Below are 18,537 nucleotides of genomic sequence, written 5' to 3'. Positions count from 1 at the left end.
AGAAAATTTGACCTAGAGATAGGCTGATGACCTTTATGGAGTTCCAAAATTAATCAAAGATCTTAAAGGGTTTTAATTAATTTAATCACCACTAAAGTAGGGGTTATGTTAATTAAAATACACCTTGAGTATCTTGAGAGAGGACTTAAGATAATTTAGGATTAATTTCCATCAAAGTAATAATCTCTCATTTTTTGAATGAATTAGATTGATTCTATAATTGATTGAAGTGTGAACCCCTAGCTCTAGAATGCCTTTGTCCATTAGTATTTTATTTTAGGTAATTATTTAGATTTTATTTCTTTCAATATAGATATAATTATTATTTCTCTACAATTCGATCATCTAGATAATTAAAATCACTATAGTTTGGTACTCAACACGGTCCTCGTGAGAACGATACTCTACTAATTACTTTATTCTTGTTAGCGATCCATACACTTGCGGTGGTTGAAAAACTAGCAAACACTATCATATTGAGAAGTGGCAAAATAGTGGAGAGTGGGGATAAAAAGGGTGATGAGAAAGTTGAGGAAGAGAAAAATAGAGATGGAGATTAAAATGCTAAAGTTGATGTTAGAGTTGAAATTAAAGAAGAGAGTTCAATGAAAGAAAAAGAAAGTAAAGAGAAGGAGAGTGAAAAGGAAGAACCTAAATATGTGGCACCTAAGGCTTACATTCTACCTTTACCATTCCCATAAAGATTTCAGAAAGTAAGATTAGATGAACAATTTGGGAGGTTTTTAGAGGTGTTGAAGTCTTTGCATGTGGCTCTTCCTTTCACTGATGCCTTAGCACAAATGCCTTCTTATACTAAATTTTTGAAAGAAATTCTATCTAACAAGAAGAGGTTGGAAGAATTTGAGATAGTAGCTCTTATAGAAGAAAGTAGTGCTATTTTGCAAAATAGACTTCCACTTAAGTTAAAAGGTTTTGGTAGCATTTCAATACCATGTTACATTGGAGATGTCAATATAAATAAAGATTTATGTGACGTTGGAGCCAATGTTAGTCTAATTCCTTTATTGATTTATGAGAAGATAAAGATTGGAGATATGAGGCCTACCACCATTTCACTATAGTTAGCAGATAGGTCTATTAAATTTCCAATCGGGGTGATTGAGAATGTGCCTTTAAAAGTAGAGAAATTTTTCATAACAATTGATTTTGTAGTATTGGAGATGGAAGAGGATGTACACATTCCTATTATTCTTAGAAGACCTTTTCTTGCTACTACCGGAGCTGTGATTGATGTAAAGAATGGAAGGCTCACATTGGAAGTTGGGAAAGAAAAAGTTGCATTCAATTTATTTCAAGCAATGAAAAAAAAAAGATGACTCAGATTCATGTTTGAGAGTTGATGTGATTGATGAGTTTGTTGAAGAAGTGTTCAAAAAGCAACATCCTAAGCATCCCTTGAAAGCTTGTTTAGTCCACAACATCACTGAAGGGAATACAATTGTAAAAGCCATAGAATATGCTCACATTTTGGAAGGAAATCCACCTTTACCTATGGCTTGTTTTGAGAAGATTGAAGATTTAAAGCAAGATGCTACTTCACCACTAATTCTTAAAAAAAGTGAAGCACCAAAAGTAGAGTTAAAACATATTCCAACAAATCTCAGGTATGCTTTTCTTGGTCAAAATTCTACATGTGCTGTGATTGTTAGTGCTAAATTGAATGATTATGAAGTTGAGAAATTGTTAAGAGTTCTTAGAGAGCATAAGAGGATAATTAGTTGTACCATTGATGATATTAAAGGAATACATCCTTCTATGTGCAAGCATAGAATTTTGTTAAAAAATGATCATAAAGCCTCTAGAGAGTCACAAAGGAGATTGAATTTAAATATGAAAGAGGTTGTGAAAAAAGAGATTCTAAAATTGCTAAATGCGGGTATTATTTACCCTGTCTTTAATAGCACTTGGGCAAGTCTAGTTCATGTTGCACCCAAAAAGGATGGCATCACAATAGTGAAAAATGAAAATGATGAACTAATACCTACTAAGACTGTAACTGGATAGAGAATGTGCATAGATTATAGAAAACTTAATAGTGTAACTAGAAAGGACCATTTTCCATTGCCATTTATAGATCAGATGCTTAAGAGATTAGCTCATCATTCTTATTTTTGCTATTTAAATGGCTACTTAGAGATCCTTATTCACCAAGATGATCAGGATAAAACTACCTTCACATGTCCCTATGGTACCTTTGCATATCGAAGGATGCCATTTGAATTATTAATGCCTCAGACATATTTCAGAGATGTATGATGTCCATTTTTTCTAACTTTATTGAGGATTTATGGATGTGTTCATGGATGCTTTTTCTATATATGGTAAATCTTTCAATGAATGCTTATTTAACTTATCTAAAGTTTTGCAGAGATGTGAAGAGTTTAATTTAGTTTTGAATTGGAAAAAGTGCTATTTTATGGTACAAGAAGGAATTGTTTTAGGACATCTTGTATCAAACAGGGGTATTGAGATAGATAAGGCAAAAGTAGAAGTTAGTAAGAAAATGCCACCCTTAATATCTGTGAAAGGAGTGAGGAGTTTTTTGGGACATGTTGAATTTTATAGAAGATTCATCAAAGATTTTTCTAAAATTTCTAAACCTCTTACTAATTTATTGAGTAAAGATGTGAAATTTAATTTTGATACTGATTATATGAATGCTTTTTGCAGGATAAAAGAAGCTTTGATAACTGCTCCTATTATGTAGCCACCTGATTGGTCATTACCTTTTAAGTTGATGTGTGATGCAAGTGACTATGCTATTAGGGCTATTTTAGGGCAAAGAAAGGATAAGAAGGTTTATGCTATATATTATGCAAGTAGAACCTTGGATAATGCTCAAATGAATTATTCTACCATAGAAAAAGAATTTTTGGTAGTGGTATTTGCAGTAGATAAATTCAGGTCTTATCTTATGGGGTCAAAGATAATAGTGTACACAAATCATGTAGCTATCAAATACCTTTACAGAAGAAAGAGGCTAAGCCTAGGTTGATAAGATGGGTACCACTCCTTCAAGAGTTTAATTTGGAGATTAAGGACAAGAAATGAGTAGAAAATGTGGTAGCGGATGATTTATCTAGATTGAGGCAAGAACAAAGAGAAAGTTTGGGGGAAAAACTTTCAATTGATGATTATTTTCTTAATGAGTAGCTTTTTGCATCTATTAGTACAAAAATCCCTTGGTATGCAGATTTTGTAAATTATTTGATGTGTGGAATCCTTCCACTTGATTTGACATGGCAATAAAAGAAGAAATTTCTTTTTGACGTTAGAGATTATGATTGGAAGGAACCATTTTTGTTCAAAAGATATGGAGATGGGCTGATTAGGAGATGTTTAGCTGATGAGGAGATAAAGGATGTGATTAGAGATTGCAATTCTTCACCATATGGGAGTCATATGAGTGTTTCAAAATTTGTAGAAAAGTAACTTAAGCAGGGTTCTTTTGGCCACATATTTTTAGGGATGTGAAAAATTTTGTGAATTCTTATGATAAATGTTAATGGATAGGAAATATCTCTAAAAGAGATGAGATGCCCTTCCAAAACATATTGGAAGTGGAACCATTTGATGTGTGGAGTATTGACTTTATGAGACCTTTTCCATCATCCTTTGGGAATAAATATATCTTTGTTGGAGTAGATTATGTGAGCAAATGGGTTGAAGCTATACCATCTCCAATCAATGATGTTAGAGTTGTGGTCAAATTTCTCAGGAAATTCATTTTTACAAGATTTGGAGCTCCACGTGGCATTATAAGTGATGAAGGTTCTCACTTTTGCAACTATTAATTTTAGAGATTATTGCAAAAATATGGAGTTAAGCATAAGGTTGCAACACCATACCATCTACAAATTAGTGGTCAAGTGGAGATTTTAAATAGAGAGCTAAAGAGAATTCTTGAAAAAACAATGAATAGTTCAAGAAAAGATTGATCACTAAAGTTGGATAATATTCTTTGGGCTTATAGGACAACTTTTAAAACTCCCATTAGTACAACCCCTTTTAGAATCATTTATGGGAAAGCTTGTCACTTGCCTTTAGGGTTAGAACATAGAGCTTATTAGGCCATAAGGACACTGAATTTTAATTTAAAGGCTGCTGGAGAAATAAGAATGTTGCAATTGAATGAACTTAAATAGCCGAAGCTTGATGCTTATGACAATGCCAAGCTTTATAAGGAAAGAACTAAGAGATGGCATGACAAGCACATTAGGAGGAAAGAATTTAAAGAAGGGGATGTTGTTCTTTTGTTTAATTCCAAGTTATGGTTGTTTCCTAGAAAATTAAAGTCATGATGGTCAGGGCCTTATATAATTACAAAGGTATATCCATATGGGGCTGTTGAAATAATTAATGAAACTTTGGGTACTTTCAAGGTTAATGGGCAAAGACTAAAGACTATATTGTTAGAGAACCCACATAGAAAGTTGTAGAGGTTTCATGGCTTAGTTCCCCAAATGGGGGTGTTTAAGTGACTTGGAGTGGAAGGTCAAGCTCATGACCTTAAACAAGTGCTTTTTCGGAGGCACCCCAAGCTTATTCTTTTATAGTTTATTAATTTTCTTTTTCATTTTATTTTAGTTTTTACTCTCATTAAGCTCAAAAGTGGCATTTGTTTATCTTTTGTAGGTCATTCATGAAGATTGAGCAAATTGAAATTTGTTGTAAAAAGGAAAAATTGAGGGGCAGCAAGCATAAATTTTTTTTTGCATTTTTCTAGTCACTGTGAATAGTAAATGTAACACCCCTCACCTGTTTACAATATAGCCGAGCAAGGCGTGCTACATGGCATGCTGGAACACCTAGTCTGTGATTATTTCATTTCCTGAACTCCATTTTTTATGTAATATTCATATCGCGCTGATACTATTTTCTTACTTTGATAAAATCAGTGTTTCAAATATGGTAATAAAAATTTGGCAAGGTGCCGTCTGTATTTTGGACAAACTATCCTTCCAAACCTGTTGAAAATAGTTTAATATGATAATATCAAAATCTCAAATATTTCACAGTCTCTATTTCTCAGTAAAGTCAATAGACTTTTACAGTCATTAAACAACTCCATAATACAGTCCATAATAATTTAAATATATCCAGAAAATCTCCATGTTATTTAATATGTACAAGATATTAAAAACTTTAGAGCTTTCATAATATTACAAAATACAAGGCCGAATTTCAAAAATACAACAAAAGTATAAAATACAAGATATCTTAAGTCCTACCATGTATGCAATGCAGTGTAGATGACTCTGGACTCCTGTGCAGATCTGATGTCTCACCCGATCGTAGGTCTGCTGGGCTCCCCAGCTGTGTCTCCAATACCTACGCGTTACAAAAGCAATGCCCTAAGCAATTTTGCTTAGTGGTGCCAAATATAAAGAAATATACACTAAAATTGTAACACCCTAGGCAAATCCCACATCGATAAAACACGGGAGAGATGCTGGGTATATAAGTTGATGGTTTGTAACCCCTATTGACGCGTTTTAAAACCGTGAGGGCTTCGGCCCAGAGTGGACAATATCACTAGTGGGCCGGACCATTACATTTGTGGTATTAGAGCTGCTCCGTGTGCAACCTTGAATGATGGTGGGGCAAACCTCAGCGAGAACGCTGAGTCCCATAAGGGGGGTGGATTGTAACACCCTAGGCAAATCCCACATCGACAAAACACGGGAGAGATGCTGGGTATATAAGTTGATGGTTTGTAACCCCTATTGACGCGTTTTAAAACCGTGAGGGCTTCGGCCTAGAGCGGACAATATCACTAGTGGGCCGGGCCATTACAAAAATAAAGTAAATGAATTTATGACATCGGTATTCTTTACAATTGTTGATTCTACCTTTATTTGCTAACATTTCAATTTGTGCTAATTTTGGTGATGCTGTATGTCAGAAGACTAGATTTAACTATTTGAATTTAATAGTACTTGAATTACTATCCGTGTAGCCTTTATATTGACCAGACTAGATAAACGAATATACTGGCACTGGGTACCTAGTACCTCGGGCCGTCACACCATCGGTCACAAAGTGTCTCCCGGTGTGCAAATAGTGTGGCTAAAAAGCCATAAAGTCAATCTGGCGATAAGCCAAGAATAAATACACAATATGTATAGCCGTAGGCTATTAAAGTCACAGTGCAACATAATAAGCCATAAAAATACAGTATGGCATGAAGCCATTTACAGAACAGCTGTCAGAATCCTATTGGCATGCCAACCTATCCAAACTAGTCAACTAGGCAAACTAGGGCACATTATAAATTAATTGTTTAATTCTTCAATTTTTTAGAGTTTACTAACTATTATGTAATTCATAAGTCAATGCATATGCTGACCTTTTTAGGTACTATGGATAAGTTGTTTCTAGCATCAACATGCTGCCAAATTTTTATAAGTTGGCATTCATTGTCAAATTGCTTCAAGCATCATTGTATGTTGTAATGGCCCGGCTCACTAGTGATATTGTCCGCTCTGGGCCAAAGCCCTCACGGTTTTAAAACGCGTCACTAGGAGTTACGAACCACCAACTTATAAACCCAGCATCTCTCCCGTGTTTTGCCGATAGGGATTTGCCTAGGGTGTTACAATCCACCCCCCTTATGGGACTCAACGTCCTCGCTAAGGTTTGCCCCACCATCGTTCAAGGTTGCGCGCGGAGCGGCTCTGATACCATAAAATTTAGAGAATTTATTAATTGGTATAAAAAATAAAAATAATCCTATGAGCACCATGAAAGGCATTTTGGTCATTTCACCCCTAGAGGTGAATTTTGACTTAAATGTCAAATTAAAATTAGGAAATAAAATAATCAACATAAATTAAATTTATGAATTTGAATTTGGAAAATGAGAAGAGAAAGAAGAAGAAAAGAAAAGAAAAGAAAAGGAAAGAAAAGAAAAGAAAGGAAATAGACTTATGGCATTTAAAAAAAATAAAGTACAATAATTATAGAATATATATATAAGACACAAGAGATAAAAATTCACCAACCACAAGTCTTCTTCATTTCCTCTTCTCTCTCTCCTTGCCGTCTCCATGTTCTCTCCCCTCCACCATTTTTGCTCAAGCTTTGAGCTTGAGTTTCTCTTCATTTATCCACCAAAACCCATGGTCCCCTTCATTAAAAATTTAGCCCACATCATAAGGAAGCTCTAGGTACCCATAGGAAGAAGGAAAGTTGAAGTTTTGGGAAAATTTCCAAGTTGGGTCACAAGAGGTTAGTGCTTTTCTCCCTTCCTTCTTCTTTAATACTTGAAAGTGACTTGAGATAAGTGGAAATTTCAAGAAATTAACAAGAAATTCATGAACCCATGATGTCCCCAAATTTTGGCAGCCATGAAATGTGTTGGCCTTTATTGTGTTCAAATAATTTAAATGAGTTTAGAGATGATGATTGATATGATTATATGTATGAGAAGTGAAAAGGGATTGAATTGATTGAGTTTGAAACTTGAAAATTAGGGTTTGTGTACATGACTTGGAGATTTTGTGTAAATGCTTGAAATTTGACCTAATTGGGATGAGATTGTTGCTTATAGAAGTGTATTGCATGCAAATTGAAGTAAGGAAGTTGGAGGAGATTAAGCTTTGGAAGTGTCAATTTTCTGCAGGTTGTGTTTGTTGAGGGCAGTGTACATTTTAGGCCATAAATAAAATTGTGTGACCCCAATTGGTATGAGGCCAATTGGAGGTGAAACTAGACCCAAAATAGCCCATTTTCCATGAAGAAACCATGCCCAAATTATGTCCAAAACTTGACCTAAATACTGCCCAAATCCGGATTACCCTGCACCAAACCCAGAAAATGACCAAATGAACAGTACGTGTTCCTTTGGTCATAACTCTTTCTATACTGGTCCAAATGACCTAAAATTTTACCCATGGAAATTTTAGACATAAGGCTACACTTTTTATGCAGACCACTTAACCCAGTTTTTCCTTTAACAAATTCAAATTGTTAGCACAAGTTGGGTCACTAAAACTGCCAACCCAGAAAATGACCAAATGAACAGTACGTGTTCCTTTGGTCATAACTCTCTCTATACTGGTCCAAATGACCTAAAATTTCATCAATGGAAAGCTTAGACATAGGGCTACACTTTTCATGAAGACTACTTGACCCGGTTTTGCTTTTAACCAAATCAAATTGTTAGCACAAGTTGAGTCACTAAAACTGCCAACCCAGAAATTGTCCAAAAATACTGTTCCTTTGGTATGCTTGACCAGTTTTGGCAAAAATGCCATAACTTGGTCTCCAAAGCTGCAAATTGAGTGAAACTAGTGCCAAAAGTTTTATAAGACATAGCACAACAATTTTTATGTTTTGACCAAGCTCTAGAAACTATCTCATCCTAGGGAAAATATTAGCCAAAGTTAGGAATTGAAATCTAGAAAATGTTAAGTTGAACCCAGAATGCCATTTGATACCTGTGTGTTCATTTGGCCATAACTCCCACTAGGAAATTCCATTTGAGATGTGCCAATATGATCTGGAAACATGATACTTAGGGCTACAACAATGATTTAGACACCTTTGCCAAATTCTAAGTGTAAAGACCCTAAAAAGAGGGTCAAACATACTGCCCTAGAGTTGGTTATTGCCCTTATAGGACTGAGAGTCCAGGTTAATACACTGGCTATAACTCACTATACCAAGCTTGAAAAATTATGAAATTGTACCTGGGAGTCCCTAAGACATAGAGGATCATATCTTGTGAAGGAACCTAAGTCTAAAAATGACCATAAAATGATCAAATGACTTGTCAAAGTTTATTGACCAGGAATTGTAAATTCTGGATAGCTTAGAGACAAAGGGACCAGTTATGGTATTTTGACCATAGCTTGAGTTCTATAACTCCAAATTCAGTGATTCAAAAATTGAAATTCAAGTTTAAACATAGAGAAGTAATTGTTATGAAGGAAGTGTGACTAAATAGACATCGTAACCTAGTCAAATTCCTAGATAAAGATAACACATCAACATGAACCTAAAGAAAGGTTCATGGGAAAAATGCTATATATGATAATTAAAATACTCATAAGGAAAATTAAATATTAAAAATGATATGAATATGTAAATTGGGACTAATGTCCTATTAATATGAAATTAATGATACTAATGAACAGTACTAGAAAATAGTAACAGTGAATAGTGCTAAATTAATTAAAAATATTTAATTGCCCATAGTATATCTAGACATATTTATTTAGTTTGGATAAATTGGTATACCAATTAGAGACTATAGATAGCAGTACTGCCTACCGAGAAAATCATGAACTGACAATATATGTCTGGTATGATTGTTTTATAGGCTATATGCCTACTTACTGGCCATTGTGCCTACTTCATTTCTGGCTTTACAAGCCTGACAGCGGGTCTCGTGCCCGACAGCTGGCCTCGTGCGTGACAGATGTATACAAGGTAGACATATGGCTGTCTAACCCGTATACTCCCGTGTATCCAACTTTTATAATTTGTTATAGGTTTCTTGGGCATTAATAATAATTAATTAATACTGAATATACAATAAGTAAATAGGAAAGATCCCAATAATTTTAATTGTTTCCAAAGTGTAATAAAAAAAATGTAAAAGACCCAGAATTTATGATTTGTAAATATTAATTCAATTGTTTAATTATTGTTACTATAAATTATGCACCACTAAGCGTTATGCTTAGCGCGTTGGTTTTCTATCGCGTAGGTACTGAAGATCAGCAGTCGCCATAGTAGTATTTGGACAGAGTTCCGACCAGATCTGCCACCGATCAGAGTCACCTCACCAGTCTTTTGTATTTTGGTAGGGCCCATGTGTAGACTAGTATTTTGGTTCATTATGTCTAGTCATGATGTAATTACTAGTTTATAATGTATTTTATTTTGGACTTGAAATGAAAACTTATAATTTATTATCTATGAATTTCAATATGAATGCAATAGATGACACTTCATTTTGAGATCTCATAAATAGTTGGGAATGATATGATAAAAGAGAATATGATATGGAAATATGTGAGATGACTATGAATATGTTAACAGGTGATAGTGGAACCCGCCAGATGCTAATAAAACAGAGGAGGATCTGTTCGGGTCTCCACAAAAATAAGATATAAAAAAAAAATTCTACACGTAAATTACCTGATTTAAAGGACATTGAAATTTACAATAGACATGACAAGACAAGATAGGGTGCTCCGGCACCGAATGTGGCACTTCTTGCTCGGCTATACAATAGACGGGTAAGGGGCATCACATCTAGTACGATGTGTGGTGCGAGGACGCACCAGGCGGAAGCTGGTGGGCTTGTCATGACCCAGGGATGGGGTTGGGACGTGCTTGTTCAACCAGCTACGCACTAGGGTGGAAACTTCGTGTCCCACATCGAAAACGGGAAGAAAAGATTTGGGCCATATATGTGGAAGCCTTCCTCACCTGGTCAGCGCGCTTTTGGGAATGAAACCTCCCAAGGGACAAATCGGTGAGGCCCATAGGCCAAAGCGGACAATACTAACTGGAGAAGGATTGGGCTGTTACATATGTAAATGTCAAATTCTCAATTTTTGGTGCGCTAGATTGGTCTAGCTTAAAGTCCTATTTCTCTTGGTTTTTAGCTTCTAATCAAAGAAGCAAAATTTTAGCTCTATGTATTATTGCACACGGGGCAAAATTTCAGGTCATTCTGAGTTGTATAGACCAAGATATGGTCAATTTACTAAAGCTGGACAGATTGCACCTTTAGTGCAAAATTTGGTCAATTTTAGGTCACTTTTAGTTCTGGCAGTTTTGGTACCTGAACTTGTGCTAGCTATTGGACTTGGTTCTGATCATTTCTAGGCTTTGGTGTCTTCATAAGAATTGTATCTCTATGTCTAAGCTATCCATGGTAAAAATTTCAGGTCAATTGGACCTGTTTTGAGTGAGTTATGGTCATCCTAATGATTACTGTTCATATGGTCAAAAATCTGGTTTGCAAGGTTGCTATTCCAGATTTGGTCATTTTTAAAGTCAGTTTCTAGGCAAAATTTTGGCAACATTTCTACATGAAAGTTGGCCTATTTGGTGTCTAGTTTCACCCCCCCCCCCCCTTGGCCTCATACCAATTGGGTTTACAGTTTGGCACTTATGACTTAATTTATGTACTGCCATCAATACACAACCTGCACAAAACACTTACACTTCCAATTTGATATTCCTTCTCCTCCTCATTACTTCAATATTCAATCAATGGCACTTCCATATACATATTGTACACAATTCCAGCAAACAATTTTGGGCAGAACATTCCAGTGCTCAATGCACACAATTCATCATTAAGTTCAACATTCACTTCCACCAAAATTCAACATATCTCCATAATAATATTACACATACACTTCAATATACTCATACTTCAATATTAATTGCACATGCTGTCCACAATTTAACACTAGCATATTTCATTAATAAACTTCATATTCACACACAAATTCATGATTTAATAGACTGCCAAACATGGCAGTTTGCCCAAAGCATTAAGGTTTCATTTCACACCCTTAATTCAAGCATTACATGCACATACTTAGATTTTAATTTACTACATCCTCCATTTGAGTTAATCAACCTTAATTTTCATCCATTAGAGGTAAGAAAAACTCAAATACAACACATATTCATGGCTGCCGAAAATGGACCATTTCATTTCTCACTATTCTCTTCATTTCTCTTCACCAAAATACTCACCTCAACCTAAACACAAGGTTTACTAAAGCAAGGGAGAGGTTTTGGACACTTACCAATTGAGAGCTTCCTTAAAACTCCACCAAAACTCTTCTTTCTTGTTCCCAATATCTTCCCCAAGATGAGTAGGCAAGCTTTAATGAAGAAATTATGGTGAAAGATGGCTTGAAGATGGTTGCATGGTGGTTGAACAAACTTCGGCTATGGAGGATTCATGGAGTTTTTCCATTTGGCTAGTTCTTATCTTTGAGGTTAAAGATGGTAGTTTCAGTCCACTAAAGCTTAATATGGATCCCTTAAGATGTCACTAGTGGAGCACTAACTTGGTTAAATAATTCATTAATATTAATTTCCTTAATTTTGCTCATTTGCCACTAATCTTTTACTATTTACACATTGTATCCTATTTTAATTTTTTATGACATTTCCTAAGTGTAATATCATTTATTCTTAATGGACATTGAGGTCAAAAGCAGCTCTTGGTGTCAAATGACCAAAATACCCCACTTCGGGTTATATTCCTAATTTTTCAGTAACATCGATTTTTGTCTGTTTCTCGATTTTTCATTTTTCTTTGTACTAATTTATTAATTTTTCTTTGATAATTCTAGTGTCAATTATATTTCAATAGACCTTTACTTACGTCTTGAAATTAAATTCTGAGGGTTTTCTACGGTCCTGGGGTCGGCAACGGCCTTCCCAGTGTGGTCAGCTATTGCTGCGGTGCCAGCTCGTTTAACTTAGTTTCTTTTTCTCTCTTTCATTTTTCTTTAATTTTTCTCGTATTTTCTTTTTATTTGTTTCATCATTATATGTCTGTTCACTATCATCGAAGTGTAGTTCCAGACATCCTGACTTACCTGGACTGATATTTGGCCACTGGAGCAACAGAACGTACAGTGGGGATGTTACAGTAACATTTCTATAACTTGTATTAAATTACTGATATGGGAAATTTACTTGATAGCACATGTTCAATTGTGTGTTTTGTATATTTTTGTTGAATGCAACTTGAATGAGTATCAATCTTGATATTTTGGACTATGTGAGCTTTATAAAAGTGTAAAAATTATGTTTGTTAAATTTTATCTTTAAGTGTATATATGGTTTTCATTGCTTATTAGAAAATTTTTTATGTTTTTATTCAAGTTACTATTCATGCTATTATTCATGTTGCTTTGGAAGTCAATTTTCATGTCTTTTGCGCAAATTTTGAGTGCTTAATTTGTGTCTTGGATGTTGCTGATGAAGTTGCTTGAGCATAAGCTTAGGTATAAGTTCATTTCATTAGGATGCATAGGTAGTCTGCAGATTGTGCTTAATTTGTGCTGATTAATTGTTAATTTTTACATAATCATGCTGTGTTTGATATGTTTTTAAGAGTTGATGGGTTAAATCTCTAATTTTCTGATGTTATTGTGCATTTGGTATTTGTTGAGGGTCAGGATAGCATTTTGTAGCATTTGAACTCTTTTTAGTAAGCAAAATTACAATTTTCACTAAACTTGCCAAAATTTGCTGATGGTGCTGCTTACCCTAAGCAGCTACCTTGTGTAACTCTTGCTTGCCCTAAGTTATTTGTGCATACCCTATGTTGCTACCTAGTATTTTAGTTCAACAACCCTTACATGCTTACCCTAAGCTATTATGATATGTAATTCATGCTTACCTTAAGCCAATACCTTCAGCCAAGTTAATTACCCTGATTTTAAAACCCTAACTTTCTACCCTCTTCCCTACATTTCCTTAACCCACATACCTAAAGTCAGCACCACTCTCTCCATCTCCTTCACTAAGTGATTTCTAAAGCAGTTAGATAGGACCTTTTCCTTTTTAATGGTTAGAACCAAATAGTGGTCTACCCATAAACCTTGAAAATTCAAAACTTTCACCAAATAAAAAATGACAAAATTTTCACCTCACTCACCATTTATAAATCCTAACCCACCTTCACCTCATATTCTCTTCCACTACCCTAGGACCAAACACCCACCCTTATTCTGTCAACACCTGTGACTCCACAAGAAACCCTACTGAAACCTCCTACTCTAGTCCCTCTACCAACAACTATCGAAACACCTTTACCACAAGCCACTCCATCTATGCTTGACCTTATGCCTACTCAAGAAAAGCCTAAAACAAAAGTAAAAATGGCTGTGGGTAGGACTAAGAAGGCCTCTATTGTAAAAAGGAAAGATTCTTCACCTATTCCTATGGACCTAGGTTCCCAACCTAGGGTTTCTTCAAAACCAGTTAGCAAAAAGACTAGGTCTGCTGCATTATTTTCATCACCTGCCACTCTAGCCCCCATTGTTCGATCACCCTTGACATTTTTTCAGCCTGCTGAGGGTTCAATAGCACCTTTTGCATCCATAAATGATATTGAGCAAGTAAATTCTCCACTACCTTTAAAGATGTTAATATGAAAAATGCCTATGATAGTTTAGCCTCTATACCCATTTTAGCAATTAAATATATGGATGAACAAATTTTGAAGGAATTGGGAAGGAATTGGGTATTCATGATGCTATATTTGCCTATCTAGATGCTGCGAATTGGAATGAGTTTGTTATTATTAAGGAACTAGTGTATAAAGATCTAACTTTAGAGTTTTTGAGCTCTCTGAGGCTAGATTTTAAGCCCAATGTTGCAGGACATAGAGATCTGATATATTTTAGATGTGTTGGTGTGGAAAGAGAGTTAGATATGAGCTCCATGAGTGCCATTTTTGGTTTTAAAGATGATGGGTATAAAAAAAATTGAATGGGAAGGTCTTATATATGATCCTATGAAATTCTAGGAAGAAATAGCTCCTTATAGAAGCTACTATAAGCAGAGGACAACAAAAGCCTCTAGGATTATAGATCTAGCCTTGAAACACCTTCACAGATTCATTTCTTATACTGTTTTGGGTAGAGGGCATAGTAATAGTATTGTAAGTGCTGGAGACTTGTTTTTCTTATGGTATATGAAGGAGAGAAAGTTAATTAGCATAGCCTACTTTTTAGCTACCCGTTGGCACCAAACTGTTACCAGACATTCCATTGGTGGTATAGTTTTGGGGGTTTATATGTCACACCCTACTCCTCATAAGATGTAACATGCTCCTATAGTACATCTAACGAATTACCATACTTCGCCTACCAATAACCCATTAAATATACTACAAGGGATTTTAAAACAATTTCCATTCATTTTTAATTGGTGGGTAAATTTTTTTTTTCAGATATTAAAAACCTTTATTTAAAGTCCAAACATAAATTAAATTTTTAGATATTTAAAATCGCTGCAATTTTTACAAAAATTTTGGCAGAGTGCCGTCTGTATTTTGAGAAAATAGTTCTTCAAAACTTGAAAACAAAGACACTCCCAATATATTTCTCAATCACAACTCCATTATTCAATCTCATTTCACAAATCAGCACAAGCAACTCAGTACACCATTTAAATTAAATCAAACATTAAAATATCTCATTAAGATAACAAAATTAATATTTATATTCATGGAAGTATTAAAAATTTAGTAGTATAAAATTTTATAAGTACATAAAATCTCAAGATAATATTACAATAATTTGTATTTGATTACAATCCAAAAATATATTACAAAAGAATTGGTACAACTGCTCAGATGAGATTACATATATATAATTACAAAATTACATCAAAATCTAAAGTACAAGGGTATACCTATGATATACCCAAGATAGTCTCACTATGTCTTTTCAGAAATCTTTCTCAGCTGCTTTATTATTCCTTTCACCTGCGACAGCATACAAAGCTATCGTTGAGTAGTGAATTTAGTGGTGCACAAACTAATAATTTAAAACTTAATACAAGTTATGCTTGACAATTCATAACAAATAAAAATTTAAAATTTCTAAATTCTTCAAAATTCATAACATTCAGAAATCAATATTTTCATTTATGCAAATTATTCATTTGAATAACATTTTGATCAAATAGTAATTCTTTATCTATATTTCTTTTAAATCTCGAAACAATACAAAAAAATTTTGAATCACTGGTAAATTATTTATTTTAACCACAATTTATCAAACTATGCATAATTTAAAGGGCGTTGCTAACAATTCACACAGTTGAACCCATGAACCAAAATTCAAATAGATGCCGTATTGTACACCACGACATTTCAAACTCTCCCAATAACCGAGGCTAAAAGGGAGGAACAAAGACTAGCTAGTATATATGAGTACTCATTCAAACTCTTCCCTAACTGGCAAGCCAGAGAGGAAGGAATTCACCCCATCTAGTGGAGGAGATATCTCACTAGACAAGCTAATGAGAATTCACAACATATATTTCCATGTCAACTGTGGTTTCAAATCATATTCAAAATAATTTCTATTTACAAAGTGTTTATAAACCATTAACATATTGAATCATCATAAATTCATGCTCAAGGTTGGCAACACATTAAACTTAAAATTTACAATCCTCAAAACCATGCAATAAATCCTTGAATGCATAAGAAAATTTATATTTAATTTATACAGTTTCATTCAACAAATTAAAATCCTCAACGCAACAAAATTATAAATCATAAAATAAACTTGTTTAAATCAATTTAGAAGTGAAAAGTAACAAAATAGTTAGTTGTGCACAAACCTTATACGAGTCACCTCTTGGCTTTGACTCGATATTTCGGGTTTTTTCCTGGTATTCTTTTCCACTAAAACACACAGTTTCACAGTGTTTTAGTATCCCAATTTATCATAACTCCAAAAATAAATTCAAATCTACTTATACCTAGCTTTAATAGGCTAAACTTGACGTTCTTTAAAATTTGCATTTCGGGGTTACTATTCAAGTCAATTTGTTGACTTTCTAAGGCTTAATAGGTATGGGAATTCTAATTCCTCCCACATACCACATTTTGATTACCTAATTTGTTGGTTTTGGTTCTTTTCTCAAATTTTAAGTCTTTTTAAAAAAAACAAAATTTTTTTTTTTTGTGTCTTTATCAAATTTTAAGTCTTTTAGGCAAAATTACAAATTTTAGTTTTTGTGTCTTATTTTTTTGCAATCCCATTGGGTCATGTTGCTGTTAGATTTGGCTTAAGTTTTCTTCATAGAAAAATTATTGTCTTAAATTTATTCTCCTTTTTGAATCAATCCAATTGGAGTTTTTTAGCTCAAGTTATAGCTATTTGAACATAGCTGGCCGGATTGGCCTAACCCAGTTTTTTTTCACCCACAGTTTCTAATTTAGGTCACCAGGCTTTAGGTCACCAAATTTGAGTGGCTAAATGACTTGGTTAAGGGCATAATTTGAACTTCTGTTCTTCATAAAAGTTGTAGGTCTATATCTTAGCTTTCTATTGGTAAAATTTCAGGTTATTTAGATCTGCCTAGCCCAAGTTATGGACAAATGAGCAAACACTGTTCATTTAGTTAATTTTGTACAGGGCAGAACACCCAATTCAGGATTTGGTCAATTTGTTTACTATGCTATGGTCACTTTCTGAGCATGATTCCTAAATAAACAATGTGCCATTTTGTGTCTAGTTTCATTCCCAATTGGCCTCACACCAATTGGGTTGGTAAATTTTCAGTTTTGGTCCCTGAAAGCGACCTTGGTCCTGCTACTTGCATAATGGCCATATCCAATCTGAATCTCCACTTGATTCCAACACTTCCAACATATCACAATTGGTCATACATGACTATTTTTCAGCTCAAAATAGGTCAAATACACTATTTGTCCAATTCTCCAAGCTTTATCTCCCAAACCCTAGGTCCAAAACTCTAACTCACTTGATTTGTTACATTTAATTAGTTCCAAGCATACAAACACCATTTCTTAACTCATTCAAGCTTTCTAACATATTTAATTCAATCAAACTCATGCATTCTCAACTTAAACCCTAGCTGGCCGAATTCACACATAGTCCTCCAAAGTTGTTTTTTTTTTTTTTTTTTTATTATTTCTAGGTTAATAACTAAACACAGACAACAAAAAAAAAAAAAAAATAGTTTTTTTTATTACTAACCTCACTTTTTTTTTTTTTTTTCAAATCTTCTCTTTCCTTTTTTTGTCCTCCTCTTTTTTTTTTTAGTTGAGTTAGCAAGGTTTTAAAAAAAAAATTAAGAGAGAAGAGGATGCATAGAAAAAGAAAAAAAAAACCAAGCTTGCTTGGTGAATGGGGAGAGGAGAGAAGAGAGAGAGAAGAGAAGAAAGAGAAAAAAAAAAAAAAAAAAACAACTTTTTTTTTATTTTTTTTTTTTTTTTTATTTTTATTTATTTTAATTGGTTTATTGAAAAAAAAAAAAAAAAAAATATGATGTAGATGTGATGATGTAATGTGATTTAATTTTTTTTTTTTTTTTTTTTTTTTTTTTTGTTGTTCAAAAAAAAACAAAAAAAAAAAAAAAATTTTGATATCATATATGATGTCATCATGATGTCATAATTTTTTTTTTTTTTTTTTTTTTTTTTTTTTTTTTTTTTTTTTTTTTTTTTCATTTTTTAATTTTTCTTTTTTTTTTTTTTTTTTTTTTTTTTAGTTATATATTAGTCAGGTAGGGAATTGATAGTGAATTAATTGACCAAATTTCAATTTGTTGTCCAATTTTTCAGTAGTTCAATATTTCTTCCTTTCTAATAACTAAATAATAATAATTATTATTTTTTTTTTTTTTCTTTTTTTTTTTTTTTTTTTTTTTTTTTAGTCCTTTCACATTTACGATTTTTTTTTTTTTTTTTTTTTTTTGAGTTTTTCAGAAGAAGTCATTCATTCATTGTGACTCATGGTTCATTTTTCATTT

The sequence above is a fragment of the Hevea brasiliensis genome, chromosome 14, assembly GCF_030052815.1.
Source record: "Hevea brasiliensis isolate MT/VB/25A 57/8 chromosome 14, ASM3005281v1, whole genome shotgun sequence".
NCBI classification, from domain to species: domain Eukaryota; kingdom Viridiplantae; phylum Streptophyta; class Magnoliopsida; order Malpighiales; family Euphorbiaceae; genus Hevea; species Hevea brasiliensis.
Note: the sequence above shows the minus strand (reverse complement) of the source record.